This window comes from Ovis aries, chromosome 12 (genome assembly GCF_016772045.2).
Source record: "Ovis aries strain OAR_USU_Benz2616 breed Rambouillet chromosome 12, ARS-UI_Ramb_v3.0, whole genome shotgun sequence".
NCBI lineage: Eukaryota > Metazoa > Chordata > Mammalia > Artiodactyla > Bovidae > Ovis > Ovis aries.
Window position 1 is genome coordinate 65,456,572 of NC_056065.1, and position 20,853 is coordinate 65,477,424.

A 20,853-nucleotide genomic window follows, 5' to 3' on the forward strand; every position below is an offset into this window, starting at 1 on the left:
AGACACAGTGAATGATTATACTATTGCTTTTTATCATCCCTTGCTGATGAATATAACCACTAGGGTAGCTGATGATTAAATTTTAAGTGTCAATTTGGCTAGGCTATGGTATCCAGCTGTTTGGTCAAATGGTCTAAATATTGCTGTGGAGGTATTCTGTAAATGTAATTAACATCTATAATCAGTGCACGCGTGCGTGTAAGTTGCCTCACTTGTGTCCAGCTCTGTGACTATGGACTATAGCCCGCCAGGCTTCTCTGTCCATGGGATTCTCCAGGCAAGAATACTGGAGTGGGTTGCCATGCCCTCTTCCAGCAGATCTTCCCCACCCAGGGATAAAGTAAAGGAGATTACTCTCAATGAAGTGGATGGGCCTCATTCAAATAACTAAAAGCCATAACAGCAAAAATTAAGGATTTCTGGGAAGGAAGGAATTCTGAGTCAAGACTAATATAGAAATCTTTTCAGGATTACCAAGCTGCTGGCCTGCCCTGTGAGTTTTAGACATACCAGTCCCCATAATCAATTCCTTAAAATTAAATATCTTTATATTTATTTACATAAATGTAAAGTAATTTGGGAGAAGAGCATTCATAATGCTCAGCTGTAAGAATCAAAACATTCAAAATTTTATTTGCATTTTAGCAGCACCATGAGGCTTATGGGATTTTAGTTCCCCAACCAGGGATTGAACCCTGGCCACATAGTAAAAGCACCAAATCCTAACCACTGGACAGCCAGGGAATTCCCCAAATACTTTCTGTTTAATCCGAAGTTACACTGATATCTTTTAAGCTTTGGGAGTAAAATATTCATATGGGGGCTGTGGCATTGTGAATTATAATAAGAAATATATATTTGGTCTTCATCCCCGTTTCTGGTACAGAGTTCCTAAAACCCCTGAAATTTCATAAATGTGAGAACGATAAAATGTCTTTTTATGTTAATGAGTGGAGAGGGTGCGAGGCAAGGGGGGTTGGTTGCCAGGGAAAGTCAACCACAAAGGGAGAGGGGCTGGAGGTTGAACCAGTTGCCATTGGCCAACGATTTAATTAGCCATGCCTATGTAACGAAGTTTCCATGAAAACCCAAATAGACCAGGTTCAGAGAGTTTGCAGGGGCTGGAAGACTGGTGCTCGAACAGGGCAGGGAAGATTTGTGCCCTTTCCACATGCCTGCCTTCTGGCTATTCCTGATTGGTACCCTTTTATCATCTACCAATGATCTGGTAAGTAAATTGTTTCTGTGAGACACTCTGGCAAACTAATTCAACCCAAGAAGAGAGTAGGGGGAACCTTTGATTTTCAGCTAGTTGGTCAGAAGTACAGGTAACAACCTAGACTTGAGATGGGCATCTAAACTAGGGGGTGGGGACAGATAGTCTTGTCAGATTGACCCCTAACCTACAGACTCTATCTCCAGGTAGATCGGTTCAGTTCAGTTCAGTTGCTCAGTCTTGTTCAACTCTTTGCAACCCCATGGACTGCAGCACCCCAGGCTTCCCTGTTCATCACCAGCTCCTAGAGCTTGCTCAAACTCATGTCCATCGAGTCAGTGATGCCATCCAACCATCTCATCCTTTGTCATCCCCTTCTCCTCCTGCCCTCAATCTTTCCCAGCATCAGGGTCTTTTCAAATGAGTCAGCTCTTCTCATCATGTGGCCAAAGTATTGAAGTTTCAGCTTCAACATCAGTCCTTCGAATGAACACTCAGGACTGATATCCTTTAGGATGGACTGGTTGGACCTCCTTGCAGTGCAAGGGACTCTGAAGAGTCTTCTCCAGCACCACAGTTCAAAAGCATCAAATCTTCGGTGCTCAGCTTTCTTTATAGTCCAATTCTCACATCCATACATGACTACTGGAAAAACATATGGGTTTTAATATATAATTCATTTCCAGTTCTAATATATATTTATAAGTTGTGTTTCTCTGGAGGATTGTGACTAATATAGAAGCTATGCTATTTGCAACAGATCAAAAATAAACTAGTATTAAGAAGACTGAAATAATGAGGAGTCTGAGTCTCTTACTGGCTAACATTTATTCAGAATCGTTAATTCCAAATCTGCTTTGAAGTCCTACAGTCTCTAACTATAGTATAAAAAGACCCATCATTTTTAAAAAGTAAAATTAACTGCAGGTCATTTTAATTTCTAAAACACATGTGATTTATTTAAACACTCTGAAGCACTACTTTTAGGGATACCATAGGATTTTTCTTTCACTCGTTGGGTTTTATCCAGGTTGTATTACGATATCCATCTTTAGATGTGCCCCTAAGCTTTTAAACTTTACTAAGTTTAAAATCACTAAAATATGAAATAAGAACTATCAGGAAAGTAACTGGAGCAGCCACACACACCAAAAAAAAACAAAAAAAAAAATTGGAGGAAAACACCGCAATGCTCTGAGCAATTAGGGGACAGTCACTTAGCAATATTGAACAGAAAAGAGAGAATAAAGCACAAAGTGAACAGACTTTTCTGAAAAGTGTTTGAATCTCAAGTGTTGAAAACATGCATTTGGGACTTCCCTGGCAGTTCAGTGGTTGGGACTTCATCTTCCGGTGTGGGGAATGTAGGTTCAGTCCCTGGTTGGGGAGCTGTGGTCCCATCTGTCTCGAAGCCAAGGAGTCAAGGCATGGGGTGAAGCGGTGTTATGGCAAATTCAGTGGATACTTTAAGAATGGTCCATATTGAAAGAATTTTTTTTTTTTTAACAAAAGCATGTTGAAAAGTAAAAGAAAAAATGTCTAATTCTCTCAAGTTTATATAGGGAGACACCGTAGGTCTTTAAGGAGCACCTATCATGGACCAGAGTCCTGGCTGGGAGTTGGACACAGCTCTCCCATCAACAAACATTAGAGTCTAGTGGAGGAGACTGTCAGACATGTAAACAAACAATTGCAATGTATTGCAACATGCTTTGTAGAATGATTTCATTTACGCTGATTTGGGAGAAAACTTTCCGTAGGCAGGAAGGACAGAAGAATGACTGCACTAAAGAAAGAGAGATTGCAAAGAGAAGGTAAGAGCCTTTCAAAGAAGGTGAACTTTCACCCAGCTCTTGAGGTAGACAGGGCGCGTCATTTGAGAGTGAAGAGAAAAGGATCAAATCTCTCCAGGCAGGAGATTTCCAAAGACACAGAATTCAAGTTAGGGCCAGACTAGCAGCCTAACTTTGCTGTAGGGTATGTGGTGGGGCATTGCACAAGGTAAAGTAAGAAAGATAGGAGTTACTGAGAGCCCGGAAATGGGGGAAGGGGGAAGACAGCTGGATGTTTGGTTTGGGAAACATGGCTGTAGAAAACAGAAGGCTGGAGACAGACAGGATGAACTGCTTTGGGAGGAAGAAGATGAGCTGAGTAGGGGAATGATGAGATTGAAGAGCTATTGGAATGTCCAGGTGGAAATTTCGAGTAATCACAATAACCCAGGTCTGCCACTTGGGAGAGAGATTAGGCTAAAAATATAGGTTTAGTCCTCATTAGCAAACTAAATGAGATTCCCCAGAGGAAGAGGGCCGGATGATGATAGGCGAGAACCAAGGACCAAAACTGCTGAATCCTAATATTTCAGAGGCAGACGAAAAGAACAGCCCAGCAGGATGCTGCAAAAGGTCAAGGAGCTATTATTGTGCTGTTTGGTTTTAATGTGGCAAATTATATATGACACGAAACACACCATATTAACCACTGTTAAGTGCACAGTTTAGTGGCATTAATTACGTCTACCACACTACGCAAACCATTACAGCTATTTCTGAAACTTTTCCATTACTCCAAACAGAAACCCTATAACCTTTATGTAATAATTCTCCATTGCCCCTAACCCAAGCCCCTGATAACTTCTAGATGACTTTCTGTCTCTAAATTTAACTGCTCTATGTACCACATATAACTGGAATCATACAATATTGTCCCTTTGTGTCTTATTTATTTCACTTAGCATTGTCTCGTTTCATTCATGCTTCATTCCTTTTTATATATTTTGAGTTTATATGCGCACTTATGTCTGACTCTTTAGCCCACCAGGTTCCTCTATCCATGGGATTTTCCATGCAAGAATACTGGAGTGGGTTGCCATTTCCTTCTCCAGGGGATATTCCCGATCCAGGAATCGAACCTGTGTCTCCTGTGTCTCCTGCATCAGAGGAGCTGATTCTTTACCCACTGAGACATTTTATATGTTGTGCCTTTTTAAAAATCAGGAAATAGAGGCAGAGAGAGTAGTCATTAAGGGCATACTAGGGTTATTATTAAGGCTTACCCACTGGGGCTTGTCAGAGGGAGAAAGAAAGGAGATAAATCAACTGAGAGGCCAGAACTGAAAGTCAAGTGCAAAAACCATGATGAACTATGAACTCTGTGGTAGGGCAGACAGACATATGGAAGTTGGAGGTTGCTGGGGATATCTTCATCCGAGAACCAGGGAGCAAAGTGTATCTGGACTGATGCATGAACCCAACACAATATTCCCCTCTTCTGATGGGAAGGCCTGGTGGGAATTAGTTCTGTCTGAACAGTTCCACAGGCCCTGGGTGGAGGGGTAAGGGGTCGGGTGGGAGCTGTGACTCACAGTTCAGTTCAGTTCAGTCGCTCAGTCATGTCTGACTCTTTGCGACCCCATGAATTGCAGCATGCCAGGCCTCCCTGTCCATCACCAACTCCCGGAGTTCACTCAGACTCACGTCCATCAAGTCAGTGATGACATCCAGCCATCTCATCCTCTGACGTCCCATTCTCCTCCTGCCCCCAATCCCTCCCAGCATCAGTCTTTTCCAATGAGTCAGCTCTTCGCATGAGGTGGCCAAAGTACTGGAGTTTCAGCTTTAGCATCATTCCTTCCAAAGAAATCCCAGGGTTGATCTCCTTCAGAATGGACTGGTTGGATCTCCCTGAAGTCCAAGGGACTCTCAAGAGTCTTCTCCAACACCACAGTCCAAAAGCATCAATTCTTCAGTGCTCAGCTTTCTTCACAGTCCAACTCTCACATCCATACATGACCACTGGAAAAACCATAGCCTTGACTAGATGGACCTTTGTTGGCAAAGTAATGTCTCTGCTTTTGAATATGCTATCTATGTTGGTCACAACTCTTCTTCCAAGGACTAAGTGTCTTTTAATTTCATGGCTGCAATCACCATCTGCAGTGATTTTGGAGCCCAAAAAAATAAAGTCTGACACTGTTTCCACTGTATCCCCATCTATTTCCCATGAAGGGATGGGACCGGATGCCATGATCTTCGTTTTCTGAATGTTGAGCTATAAGCCAACGTTTTCACTCTCCCCTTTCACTTTCATCAAGAGGCTTTTTAGTTCCTGTTCGCTTTCTGCCATAAGGGTGGTGTCATCTACGTATATGAGGTTTTTGATATTTCTCCCGGCAATCTTGATTCCAGCTTGTGTTTCTTCCAGCCCAACGTTTCTCATGATGTACTCTGCATATAAGTTAAATAAGCAGGGTGACAATATATGGCCTTGACATACTCCTTTTCCTATTTGGAACCAGTCTGTTGTTCCATGTCCAGTTCTAACTGTTGCTTCCTGACCTGCACATAGGTTTCTCAAGAGGCAGGTCAGGTGGTCTGGTATTCCGATCTCTTTCAGAATTTTCCACAGTTTATTGTGATCCACACAGTTAAAGGCTTTGGCATAGTCAATAAAGCAGAAATAGATGTTTTTCTGGAACTCTCTTGCTTTTTCCATGATCCAACAGAGGTTGGCAATTTGATCCCTGGTTCCTCTGCCTTTTCTAAAACCAGCTTGAACATTTGGAAATTCACGGTTCACGTATTGCTGAAGCCTGGCTTGGAGAATTTTGAGCATTACTTTACTAGCATGTGAGATGAGTACAATTGTGCGGTAGTTTGAGCATTCTTTGGCGTTGCCTTTCTCTGGGATTGGAATGAAAACTGACCTTTTCCAGTCCTGTGGCCACTGCTGAGTTTTCCAAATTTGCTGGCATATTGAGTGCAGCACATTCACAGCATCATCTTTCAGGATTTGAAATAGTTCAACTGGAATTCCATCACCTCCACTAGCTTTGTTCATAGTGATACTTTCTAAGTCCCACTTGACTTCACATTCCAGGATGTCTGACTCACAGTTGCTATCTAAAGAAAAGTAAAGTGCATGAGTCAGAGAAGAACATCAAAAACACAGGTCATCAAGCAAAGTTAGAGAGAGGAGCTGAAGGGCAGCTCAAGCCAGGTGAAAGAGGAATATGCAGATGGAATGAGTGAGATACTCAGAAGCTAACATCAGAGGCTAAGTTCTATTAACAGAAGCTTTGTATGAGTAGGGCAGCTTCATTAAAAAGTGCTAAGACTGGAAAGATACAATGAGAGTGAATTCAAATGAAATAAATAATTGAAGAAAAATAAATCAGAATGTACAGGGCCATATTCTCCAAATATCTGCGCCAGATAATTGGGGCACGTATATATCACTCCTGGTTACCCCCCTGTTAATATTTTTGTCCCCAAAGCTTAAAAGTTAGCAATGCAATTTCTAATACTCCAAAAAAGTTATTCTGCTGCTGCTGCTAAGTCACTTCAGTCGTGTCCGATTCTGTGTGACCCCATAGATGGCACCCCACCAGGCTCCCCCATCCCTGGGATTCTCCAGGCAAGAACACTGGAGTGGGTTGCCATTTCCTTCTCCAATGCATGAAAGTGAAAAGTGAAAGGGAAGTCACTCAGTTCGCGATCCCATGGACCGCAGCCTACCAGGCTCCTCTGTCCATGGGATTTTCCAGGCAAGAGTACTGGAGTGGGGTGCCATCGCCTTCTCCGTTTAATTCTTATAGATGAACATTATAAATATTTCATCACTCATATTATTACATTATTGGTTGAGAGTTAAATTTCTTCTTAAATAACATTTATGTCAATGTAAATTTGTCACACAGCAAATGTGATCACTGAGCTTCTGAATCCACAAATTTACCAATTTTGCTGGGAAATGAAGCCAAAGAATTATAGTAGACTATAAAAAGGAATACCGTCCCTGGTGGCTCAGATAGTAAAGCCTCTGCCTACAATGCAGGAGACCCAGGTTCAATCCCTGGGTTGGGAAGATTGCCTGGAGAAGGAAATGGCCACCCACGCCAGTATTCTTGCCTGGAAAATCCCTTGGACGGAAGAACCTGGTAGGCTATAGTCCATGGGGTTGCAAAGAGTCGAACACGACTGAGGGACTTCACTTTCACTTTCATAGAAGGACTGACCCAGACTTGCCTGTGAGTGTCCGGGAGTCTCCAGTGGAGGTGTGGGTCAGTGGTGGCCTGCTGCAGGGCTGGGGGCACTGAGTGTAGCAGTACATGCATGGGATCTTTTGAAGGAGGTCGCCATTATTTTCATTACCTCCACCATAGTTTGGCCCCAGGTAAACAGCAGGGAGGGAACACAGCCACACCCATCAACAGAAAATTGGATTAAAGATTTACTGAACATGGCCCCACCCAACAGAACCAGATCCAGTTTCCCCCTCAGTCAGTCTGTCCCATCAGGAAGCTTCTATAAGCATCTTAACCTTCTCCATCAGAGGGCAGACAGACTGGAAACCACCATCACAGGAAACTAACCAATCTAATCACATGGACCACAACCTTGTCTAACTCAATGAAACTATGAGCCATGCCGTGTAGGGCCACCCAAGATGGACAGGTCATGGTGGAGAGTTCTGACAAAATGTGATCCACTGGGGAAGGGAATGGCAAACCACTTCAGTATTCTTGCCTTGAGAACTCCATGAACAGTATGAAAAGGCAAAAAGATATGACACTGAAAGATGAACTCCGCAGATCAGTAGTTGCCCAATATGCTACTGGAGATCAGTGGAGAAAGAACTCCAGAAAGAATGAGGAGATGGAGCCAAAGCAAAAACAACACCCAGTTGTGGATGTGACTGGTGATGGAAGCAAGGTCCAAAGCTATAAAGAGCAATATTGCATAGGAACCTGGAATGTTAGGTCCATGAATTAAGGTAAATTGGAAGTGGTCAAACAGGAGATGGCAAGAGTGAACGTCGACATTCTAGGAATTAGCGAACTAAAATGGACTGGGATGGGTGAATTTAACTCAGATGACCATTCTATCTACTACTGCGGGCAGGAATCCCTTAGGAGAAATGGAGTAGCCATCATGGTCAACAATAGAGTCTGAAATGCAGTACTTGGATGCAATCTCAAAAACAACAGAATGATCTCTGTTCATTTCCAAGACAAACCATTCAATATCACGGGAATCCGTTTATGCCCTCATGAGTAATGCTAAAGAAGCTGAGGTTGAATGGTTCTATGAAGACCTACAAGGCCTTCTAGAACTAATATCCCAAAAAAGATGTCCTTTTCATTATAGGGGACTGGAATGCAAAAGTAGGAAGTCAAGAAACACCTGGAATAACAGGCAAATTTGGCCTTGAAGTACAGAATGAAGCAGAGCAAAGGCTAATAGAGTTTTCTGAAGAGAACACACTTGGTCATAGCAAGCACCCTCTTCCAACAACACAAGAGAAGACTGTGTACATGGACATCACCAGATGGTCAACACCGAAATCAGATTGATTATACCCTTTGCAGTCAAAGGTGGAGAAGCTCTATACAGTCAGCAAAAAACAAGACCAGGAGCTGACTGTGGCTCAGATCATGAACTCCTTTTTGCCAAATTCAGACTTAAATTGAAGAAAGTAGGGAAAACCACTAGACCATTCAGGTATGACATAAATCAAATCCTTTATGATTGTACAGTAGAAGTGAGAAATAGATTCAAGGGATTAGATCTGATAGACAGAGTGCCTGAAGAACTATGGACAGAGGTTTGCGACATTGTACAGGAGGCAGTGATCAAGACCATCCCCAAGAAAAAGAAATGCAAAAAGGCAAAATGGTTGTCTGAAGAGGCCTTATAAATACTAAGAAAAGAAGGGAAGCTAAAGGCAAAGGAGAAAAGGAAATATATATTTATTTGAATGTGGAATTCCAAAGAATATCAAGGAGAGATAAGAAAGCATTCCTCAGTGATCATTGCAAAGAAATAGAGGAAAACAATATAATGGGAAAGACTAGAGATATCTTCAAGAAAGTTAGAGATACCAAGGGAACATTTCATGCAAAGATGGGGTTAATAAAGGACAGCAATGCTATGGACCTAACAGAAGCAGAAGATATTAAAAAGAGGTGGCAAGAAGATCTTGATGACCCAATAACCATGATGGTGTGATCACTCACCTAGAGCCAGACATCCTGGAATGTGAAGTCAAGCAGGCCTTAGGAAGAATCACTACAAACAAAGTTAGTGGAGGTGATGGAATTCCAGTTGAGCTGTTTCAAATCCTAAAAGATGATGCTGTGAAAGTGCCACATTCAGTATGCCAGCAAACTTGGAAAACTCAGCTGTGGCCACAGGACTGGAAAAGGTTAATTTCACTCCAATCCCAAAGAAAGGCAATGCCAAAGAATGCTCAAACAACCACACAATTGCACTCATCTCACATGCTAGCAAAGTAATGATCAAAATTCTCCAAGCCAGGCTTAACAGTACATGAATCGTGAACTTCCAGATGTTCAAGCTGGTTTTAGAAAAGGCAGAGGAACCAGAGATCAAATTGCCAACATCTGTTGGATCATTGAAAAAGCAAGAGAGTTCCAGAAAGACATCTACTTCTGCTTTATTGACTATGCCAAAGCCTTTGACTGTGTGGATCACAATAAACTGGAAAATTCTGAAAGAGATGGGAATACCAGACCACCCGACCTGCCTCTTGAGAAATCTGTATTCAGGTCAAGAAGCAACAGTTAGAACTGGACATGGAACAACAGACTGCTTCCAAATAGGGAAAGGAGTATGTCAAGGCTGTATATTGTCACCCTGCTTATTCAACTTATATGCAGAGTACATCATGAGAAATGCTAGGCTGGAAGAAGCACAAGCTGGAATCAATATTGCCAGGAGAAATATCAATAACCTCAGATATGCAGATGACACCACCCTTATGGCAGAAAGTGAAGAAGAACTAAAGAGCCTCTTGATGAAAATGAAAGAGGAGAATGAAAAAGTTGGCTTAAAGCTCAACATTCAGAAAAGGAAGATCATGGCATCTGGTCCCATCACTTCATGGGAAATAGATGGGGAAACAGTGGAAACAGTGACGGACTTTATTTTTTTGGGCTCCAAAATCACTGCAGATGGTGACTGCAGCCATGAAATTAAAAGATGTTTACTCCTTGGAAGAAAAGTTATGACCAACCTAGAGAGCATATTAAAAAGCAAAGACATTACTTTGCCAACCAAGGTCTGTCTAATCCAGGCCGTGGTTTTTCCAGTAGCCATGTATGGATGTGAGAATTGGACTATAAAGAACGCTGAGCACCAAAGAATTGATGCTTTTGAACTGTGGTGTTGGAGAAGACTCTTGAGTGGCCCTTGAATAGCAAGGATATCCAAGCAGTCAATCCTAAAGGAAATCAGTCCTGAATATTCATTGGAAGGACTGATGCTGAAGCAGAAACTCCAATACTTTGGCGATCTGATGCAAAGAACTGACTCATTGGAAAAGACCCTGATGCTGGGAAAGATTGAAGGCGGGAGGAGAAGGGGACGACAGAGGATGAGATGTTTGGATGGCATCACCAACTCAAGGGATGTGAGTTTGAGTAAACTCCAGGGGTTGGTGATGGACATGGAAGCCTGGCCTGCTGCAGTCCATGGGGTCACAAAGAGTCGGACACAGCTGAACAACTGAACTGAACTGATGGAAGATCTGAATAATATTAACAAATAAAGTGTAATTGCCATGTACAGAACACTGGACCCAACAACCATCGACTACCTGTTATTGGGTTCACCAAAAAGTGCGTTCGGGTTTTTCCATACTATGTTATGGTGAAAAACCAGAACACACTTTTAGGCTAACCCAATATTTTTCTAAGACACAGAAACATTTACAAATATTCTCCGTATACTGGGCCATAAAGCAAGTCATCATGGCTTCCCTGGTGGCTCAGAGGTTAAAGCGTCTGCCTCCAATGCAGGAGACCTGGGTTCGATCCCTGGGTTGGGAAGATCCCCTGGAGAAGGAAATGGCAACCCACTCCAGTATTCTTGCCTGGAGAATCCCATGGACGGAGGAGCCTGGTAGGCCACAGTCCACGGGGTCGCAAACAATTGGACACGACTGAGAGACTTCACTTTACTTCATGAATTTCAAAAGACTAAAATCATATATGGCTATGCTAGAAATCAATAATTTAAAAATGATAACTAGCAATTAAGAAATATACTTCTAAATGACTCATGGGTCAAAAAAGAAATAGATATGGAAACTTTTAAATGCCATGAATCGAAACTTAGAGGATACTTCTAAGTTTCCAAAAGAAAATTTATAGATTTAATTGCAAAAATTATAAAATTTAAATTGCTGAAAATGTATGAACTAAGCAGACTTCTCAAGATGTTTGAAAAAATTTCAGCAAAATAAACCCAAACAAGGAGAAGGGAGAACATAATAAAGTAAATTATAAGGAAAAAAATAAGGAAATACAAAATAAAATATAATAGTATCAACAAAGCCATATATTTGTTTGAAAAAAATTAAACATTGATACACATCTATTGATATGGGTTAAGAAAGAACAAATAAGCATATCAGGATGGAAAAGCAGACACAATTATGGTTACTACAGACATTAGAAAGTTAATAAAATTATTCTACCAGAGCAAGGCAACAGATAATTCAGAAACTCACTTTGGTGTAATATGTATCCAACCAAATGGGAAAATCCAAGTTCAGGCGATATGAGTGTACTCTTGGGACTTCCCTGGTGGTTCAAAGGCTAAGACTGCACTCCCAATGCAAGGGCCCTGGGTTCAATCCCTGGTTGGAGAACTAGATCCCACCTGCTGCAACTAAAAGAACCTGCAAGCTACAACGAAGACAGACTGTTTCCACGTGCCACATCTGAGACATTGTACAGCCAAATAAGTAAGTATTTAATAAATATATACATAAATAAATGTAGTCCTCAGGCTCTGGAACTAATACTTTTCTACCTTTTCATTTCCTCAAAGTTAAAGAAGTAGCTTAAAGGACATAATTTGTGCATTTGTCTATTTTCTCTTTAAATAGCATCATGTAGCAAAATTGTACAAAAAAACTCTTCTAAAGGATAGAAACTTTGTGAAATAAAGGCCAACTGTGAATTTGTAAATAATAAAAATTAATAAGGTAATATTATGAAGAACTTTATGCCAAAAACTTGAAAGTTTAAAAGACATGGGCAAATTCATAAAATACTGCAGAGAATTAAGGCAAAATTTAATTGTGTAAGCATGCTAATTTAAGAGGATTCTTTCTCCCAATAACTCTTCAGATACGCTGAAGTGTTAACTATGAAGTTTAATCAAAGGTAGGAATGCTTTACATACATAAGATATGTCAGCTAGGGTCATCCTGCCCTGAGATAGGGATTGTTGTTGTTGTTGTTTAGTCACTAAGCCGTGTTCAACTCTTTTGCGACCCCATGGACTGTAGCCTGCCAGGCTCCTCTGTCCATGGGGTTTCCCAGGCAAGAATACCGGAGTGGGTAGCTATTCCTTCTTCAAGGGCTATTCCTGACCCAGGGATCAAATGCAAGTCTCCTGCGTGGCAGGCGGATTCTTTACCACTGAGCCACCCGTTGTCGTTCAGTCCCTCAGTCGTGTCCTACTCTTCGCAGCCCCATAGGCTGCAGCACTCCAGGCTTTCCTGTCCTCCACCGTCTCCTGGAGCTTGCTCAAACTCGTGTCCATTGAGTTGGCGATGCCACTCATCATCCTCTGTCATCCCCTTCTCCTCCTGCCTTCAATCTTTCCCAGCATCAAGGTCTTCTCCAGTGAGTGGGCTCTTTTTACTTTTTTTTCTTTCATTTTTACAGTGTTGTGATTTCTGCCATAGAGCATTTACTTTTTAAAGGACTTGCAACAGAGGAGCCTGGTAGGCTACAGCGCATGGGGTCGCAAAGAGTCGGACACGACTGAGCGACTTCACTTTAAAAAAAAAAAAAAAAGGACTTGCAATGTAAATTCTTTCCCTGTCTCTTTGAGATCTGTCTTCTACACTCAAGAATGTGTCTTTCATGGACCTGGGAGCCATCTCTCTGAAATGAAGTCATCAGAAAAGATACAACCCCTATTTCCCAGTCTCTGGAGGATAGGAGCCCAAGTTCAATAAGCATCACTTAGCAAACAGATGACTTATCTTGGCAAGCCATCCGCTTGCCTTCCTCAGCCTCTCTTCTCCTAGCTTCTCTGGACATCATCTTTCCCATACTAAGCAGTATTGTACCTCTTTTGTTCTCATGTCTTCTGCTGACTCTGCTGAGATTCTCATATTTTACACTAAGCAGTTGATTGAAGTATTTCTTAAAGTAAGACAATTCCCTCCATAAGAAAAATTCAAGTGCCACCTATAAAGAGGATTTTTTACCTGATACAGCTCGTATAAATCTCCATATATATCTATTTGCCTGTCATTCTTGAATCCCTTATCACCGTGCTTATAAAAGATGATGACCAGCAAGAAAATAAATATTCTCTGCTCTATCAAAGAGCAAAATTATCAACAGACAGGGGAGAGATTTCACTAAATTAAGGACACTTACTAGTGGCAATTAAAAAGTCCATTACTTCACACATCAAAAAGAACTTGAATGGCGATTTATTTTGCTGCGTAAAATATGTAAAAATAAAATTCATATAGCTTTTTAAGAGATTACGAGGCTATTAAAATACATTAAAGGGTTTAGTGCTAAACCGTGTCCACCCAAAGCACAAAATTCCCTGCCTGTATCTAAATGTCAACCTTGAAACAATTAATTTCCTGAAAATTCTCTAAAAGTTATTTTTTATTCTACTGCCCATTCTACTGCCTTCACCTTTAGTCTCTGTTTTCTTTTTCCTTCTCTGGAGACTAGCTTGTATTACTATTAGCTGAAAACCACAAACTACAGATTGTTTACTTCACACCTAATTAGTACCCTCAGTGAAAATGACAACTTGTTGTAAGTAAGCAAATTATGATGAGTCTGGAATGACTAGTCTATCTATCAAGAACATGCTGGATGATAAAGTAGGTAACACTTATTAGCTATGTATTATGTGTAGTCATTTTAGATGTATATTTTCCTCTAAGTCTTATGATCCAGTGGCAGGTGAATATAAGCATCCCTATTTTATAATTTAGGAAATGACACTGAAGGAGGTTAAGCAACTGCCCCCTCACCCTCAAATTAAATAGCTAGGAAGTGACAGAACTTGTTATAAATTCAATATTGTTTTTTCTGACTCAAAAACCTATGCCCTTAGTATAATAAAATTTTGTCCTGTACTACTAATTTTCACATTCTACACACATTTGTTCTTTGGGTGTTTTTATCCGAAATTAGGAATTCAGGTAGCTCTCTCGTAGATACTGTGCCTCAGTGTGTTGAACAGATACAGTTAAGGTAGCATTGCACTATTAACCAAAAAAGTGCCACTAGTTTCAAGTAATTTTAATACATCCAAGAAACATTTAAATTGCTTTTCACCTAATAAACTTACTTCTTTATTGTGAGCTATACCTATTATCTAGACGTTATTTACTAAATCCTGGCAGGTTTTTATTTCTCTGAAACCATAAATAAATACACAAAATATTTTTAAAATTTTATTTGTTAACAATTATTATTAAGAAAAATCACATTTTTGCTTTGTTGTATACTTTTTTTTTTTTTTACTTTATTTTACTTTACAATACTGTATTGGTTTTGCCATACATCAACATGAATCCGCCACAGGTGTATCTGAGTTCCCAATCCTGAACACTGTTTACCAGAGGCAGGGGGTGAGGGGAGGGGAGATTGGCAGAAGGTGGTCAAAGGGTAAAAACTCCCATTCATAAGATAAATAAGTACTAGAGATATAATGTACAACATGACTTTGACAGCTATCGCTAGCACTGCTGTATGTTATGAAGGAACATTGTCAAGAGAGTAATTCTATGAATTCTCATCACAAGGAGAAACTTTTTTTCCTTTTCATCTTTTTCCTTCTTTCTCTCCTTTTTATTGTATCTGTACGAGAAGATGAATGTTAGCTGACTCTATTGTGGTAATTATCTCATTATATATATATAAATAGAACTATCCTGCTGAGTGCCTTAAACTTATACAGTGAACTTATAAGTTTACTTATAAGTAAACTTATACAGTATGTCAATGGTTTCTCAATAAAACTGGGCGGAAAAGAATTTTAAATAAATATGCAAGAGAGTCAGTTTACATTAAAAAATTCCATGTACAGTCTCATCAAAAAGAATAAAATACCTAGGAATAAACCTAACTGAAAAGGTAAAAATCCTGTATTCCAAAAACTATAAGACACTGATGAAGGAAATTTAAGATGAAGCAAATAGTTGGAGAGAGCATTTCCATGCTCTTGGGTTAGAAGAACTAATATTGTTAAAAAGACCATATTACCCAAAGAAATCTACAGGTTCAATGCAAAATCTATCAAAACACCAATGAAACTTTTCACAGAACTAGAACAAATAATTCTAAAATTTGTATGGAAACACAAAAGACCTGAATAGCCAAAACAAACAAGAAAGGAGAACAAAGCTGGAAGTATCATGCTTCTTTATATCAAGCTATAGTACAAAGCTAGTCACCAAAACAGTATGATACTGTTACAAAAACAGACACAAAGATCAGTGGAATAGGATAGAGAGCCCAGAAATGCACCCACATTTATATAAGCAATTTACAACAAAGGAGGCAAGAATATACAGTGTGGAAAAGATAGTCTCTTCAATAAATAGTGTTGGGAAATGTGACAGCTATATGCAAAATAATCAAAGTGGACTACTCTCTCACACCATGCACAGAAATAAATTCAAATGGATTAAAGACTTAAATCATAAAACTCCTAAAATAAAAAATAGCACAATCTCTGACATTGATCTTGATATCTTAATAATATTCAGGGGGAAAATGTATTTGGGGGGATATGTCTCCTTAGGCAAGAAAAACAAAAGCAAAAATAAACAAATGGGATTACATCAAACTAAAAGGCTTTTGCACAACAAAAAGAAACTGTCAACAAAACAGAAAGGCCATCTACTGAATGGAAGAAGATATTTGCAAATAATATATCTGATATGGGATTAATCTCCAAAATATACAAAGAATCATACAACTCAACATCAGGAAAACAAAAGACCCCATTAAAAAGTATGCAGAGCTACATGGGAAAAGAATGTTAAAAAGAGTGGATATATATATATGTATAATTGATTCACCTTACAGCTGTAATGAACACAATATCATAAATCAACTCTACTCCAATAAAAGTTTTTTAATAAATAAAAGTGATATATCATTGCTTTAAAAAAAAGTAAGCAGAAGATGTGAATAGACGTTTTTCCAAAAACAGACACGCAAATGGCCAACAGGCACATGAAAAAATGCTTCACATCACTAACCACCAGAAAAATGCAAATCAAAACCATGGTGAGATGCTCCCTCTCACCTGTCAGAATGGCTCTTATCAAAGAGTAATAAATAAATTAAAAGTGTTGGCAAGAAGGTGAAAAAAGGGGAACCTTTGTGCATTGTTGGTGCAGCCACTGTGGCAAACAATACACAGTTTCCTCAAAAAATTAAAAATAGAACTACCATAAAATCCAACAACTCTGCTCCTAGATTTTCCCAAAAACAATGAAAACACTAATTCAAAAAGATATACGCATCCTTATGTTTATTACAGCCTTATTTATCACAGCCAAGATGTGGAAGCAACCCAAGTGCCCATCAGGAGATGAATAGATAAAGAAGATATGGTATATACATATACAGAGGAATATTGTGGGTGCCTGCAGGCTCAGTTGCTTCAGTCATGTGTGACTCTTTGCGACCCCATGATCTGTACCCGTCAGGCTCCTCTATCCATGGGATTCTCCAGGCAAGAATACTGGAGTGGGTTGCCATGCCCTTTTCCAGGGAATCTTCCCCACTCAGGAATCAAACTCGTGTCTCCCACATCTCCTGCATTGCAGGCAGATTCTTTACCCATTGAGCCACCTGGGAAGCCTATGGTGGAATATTACTCACCCATTAAAAAACAATGAAATGTTGCCATTTGAGAAAACACGGAAGGACCTAGGGGGCTTCCCTGGTAGCTCAGCCGCTAAAGATTCCGCCGGCAATGCAGGAGGCCCCAGTTTGATTCCTTGGTCGGGAAGATTCCCTGGAGAAGAGATAGACTACCCACTCCAGTATTCTTGGGCTTCCCTGGTGGCTCAGATGATAAAGAATCTGTCTGCAGTGCAGGAAACCTGGATTTCAGCTTCCTGCTCCAAGCTCATGAAGAATTGGACACAATTCTAAGATTTGATGGTGACTCAAGCAGATACTTGCTGTGTGACTTTTATATCTTCTAGCCTCATATTTTTCGTATGTTCAGTTCAGTTCAGTTCAGTCGCTCAGTCGTGTCTGACTCTTTGTGATCCCATAAATCACAGCATGCCAGGCCTCCCTGTCCATCACCAACTCCCGGAGTTCACTCAGACTCATGGCCATCGAGTCAGTGATGCCATCCAGCCATCTCATCCTCTGTCGTCCCCTTCTCCTCCTGCCCCCAGTCCCTCCCAGCATCAGAGTCTTTTCCAATGAGTCAACTCTTTGCATGAGGTGGCCAAAGTACTGGAGTTTCAGCTTCAGTATCATTCCTTCCAAAGAAATCCCAGGGCTGATCTCCTTTAGGATGGACTGGTTGGATTTCCTTGCAATCCAAGGGACTCTCGAGAGTCTTCTCCAACACCACAGTTCAAAAGCATCAAATCTTCGGCACTCAGCCTTCTTCACAGTCCAACTCTCACATCCATACATGACCACAGGAAAAACCATAGCCTTGACTAGAAGGACCTTAGTCGGCAAAGTAATGTCTCTGCTTTTGAATATACTATCTAGGTTGGTCATAACTTTCCTTCCAAGGAGTAAGCGTCTTTTAATTTCATGGCTGCAGTCACCATCTGCAGTGATTTTGGAGCCAAAAAAAATAAAGTCTGACACTGTTTCCACTGTTTCCCCATCTATTTCCCATGAAGTGATGGGACCGGATGCCATGATCTTCCTTTTCTGAATGTTGAGCTTTAAGCCAACGTTTTCACTCTCCTCTTTCACTTTCATCAAGAGGCTTTTTAGTTCCTCTTCACTTTCTGCCATAAGGGTGGTGTCATCTGCATATCTGAGGTTATTGATATTTCTCCCAGCAATCTTGGTTCCAGCTTGTGTTTCTTCCAGTCCAGCATTTCTCATGATGTACTTTGCATATAAGTTAAATAAGCAGGGTGACAATATACAGCCTTGACATACTCCTTTTCCTATTTGGAACCAGTCTGTTGTTCCATGTCCAGTTCTAACTGTTGCTTCCTGACCTGCATACAGATTTCGTATGTTAAGTGGTGATAAAGTTGGCTTCCCTGGTGGCTAAGAGGGTAAAGAATCTGCCTGCAATGCTGGAAACCTGGATTTGATCCCCATGTTGAGAAGATCTCTTGGAGGAGGGCATGGCAACACACTCCAGTATTCTTGCCTGGAGAATCCCCAGGGACAGAGGAGCCTGGTAGGCTATAGTCGGACAAGACTGACTAAGCACAGCAAAGCACATGTAGATATAAAAATTAAATGAAAGAATGTATGCTTCTCAACAGCACATTATCTAACACTTGAGAAATATTTTTTCTGTCCATTACAAATATTTAAAGTATTATTTCAGAATATGGCGAAATGCTTACAACATAGCATTAAAATTTGAACTATATGCAGAAAATGATTGCAATTGTACTATAATCTAAAGATTGCTATAATCTACTGATATGCTATATTAATGTGCAACTTTTTTCTCACTAGCCCCTCTCTAGGCAAGACCTCAGCTCTGTCTCCCCAGTCTTCCTCTGGATTTCTGGGAAGCTTCAGGGTATATCACATGTGCATTACATTCCCACAACATACAAGCTACTTCTGATGTAATCTAGCCTCCAAGGCCAGTTTTGTAATTAAAAGTGATCTGAAATTCTTTGTACATCCTGGCTTTGGTACCTGAACTTAAACTGAAATATTCTTTAACTGTCCATGAAGAATTAATGCTGCCTGACTTCTACTAACTTTCCTAGTAATTATTCTCTCCTTTTTTGTCATTCGTACCTCTAAAACAATCTTACTATATGCTGCCCTATTTTTATTTCTAAAATATTTTTAGTGGAAAATTATTTAAATTCTATAGTGCTTTCCAGTCTTCGAAAGTTTCATACACATGATTTCATATAATCCCATTAATAACCCTTTTTCTAAAAGTTCTCCAGCCCTACGTTGACCCTTCTCTTTCTCTTTCTCCTGCTTCCTTCTCCCCACTGGTAACCACTAGTTTCCTCTCTATATCTTTGAGTCTTATGTTGCCCTAACTGAAAACTGTCTTTCTTTCATAGGTATAGTTTTGCCTTTTATTGAGTTGACTTTTTTTTTTTTACTGATAGTGAATTAATCTCCTAGATTATAAATTCCTTATGAGAAGAGACTAGAATTTCTTTTTCTTTAGCATCCCCCCATAACATCCACTATAATTCTACCTTAGACAAAGTATGAACTTGGAAAATTTTTATTAATGCAATCTCAAAGATACAGTAGGGAATAAATTATGTAATAGGCAATGATAACTCAGTATTAAATCCCTCTGTGCTAACAGAGTGGACCTTTACTTGTTAACTTGTCCCAACACTCCTCACATCACCACAGTCCAGCCCATCCTGAAACAGTGGAGAGGTAGCAAAACCTCTATTCTGGGCTCTTCTGACCTGGCAAATTCCTCCCCAACCCGGGCTGCTGAGACATGAGCTGAACGTGAGACATGCTTTCATAAGGAACAAGGCAGATGGAGGCACTGGGTTGCTACATTCAACATGTGCTACCCTGTATTCTTGATCAATTTCTAGTGTATGCTTTTTTCTGCTTCTTTGTTGGTTACAGGTAAAAATGAAAATAATCTCAACCCACTCGTCATTCAAACCAAGCTTTAAACCTGAGTCAGCCTGTGTGGTCTGACCTGCCTCTTCAGGTACAACTGTAAATCCTTCATATACATTATTTCATCTAATCCTCACAAAACAGGGTGATGTGGCAAAGACAGTGCTCACCAATGATTCCATAGCCTTTGCATTTCCCTTCCTCCCTTGCAGATAGGTTAGGGCCATGTGACTAGTTCTAGCCAATACACTAAGTAGAAAAAACGTATGTCTCTTTAGGGCCAATGGAGGGTCTCCATTCCTCTTCTGCTATAAAATCCTTGGATTGAAAGCTGTTAGTCATAAGAGGGAGGGCTGCCACATCCATACTGGAATCAATGAGAGCAAAAAATATAATTTAATTGTGTTAAACCACTTAGATTCAAAAATTTGTAGCTGCAGCATAGTCTTCCCTGTCCTGACTAACATAGATGACATTCAGAATATTTAATAACTAATTAAATATTAGTACAGAATGGACCCTATCAGAATGAATGAAATGACCAATCAGAACAGACATTGGCTGTACACAGCTATATGAGTCCATACCAGATGAACAGCTCAGAAAATCACTCTACAAATTTATCCCAATTTCATAGTTGCTTAAATTGATAAAGTTCAAAGAAGGTCAAGTGGCCTGCCAAAAATCTGTTCTCTTTCTGTTTCAACATTCTGCTTCCTACTTGTTGAATGATGTGTAAATTACTTCAGCAACTCATGAAAAGTAGTTTTTGATGCTGCAATAGAACCATTCAAATAGTTTGTTTATCTAA

At 40.1% G+C, this 20,853-nt stretch overlaps 1 non-coding gene across 1 annotated transcript; it reads left to right on the top strand.

The window, feature by feature from the left end:
• The first annotated feature begins 10,994 nt into the window (after positions 1–10,994).
• Positions 10,995–11,066, top strand: TRNAW-CCA (transfer RNA tryptophan (anticodon CCA)). The gene has a single exon. It is a non-coding gene; the product is annotated as a tRNA-Trp (tRNA).
• The last annotated feature ends 9,787 nt before the right edge of the window (positions 11,067–20,853 follow it).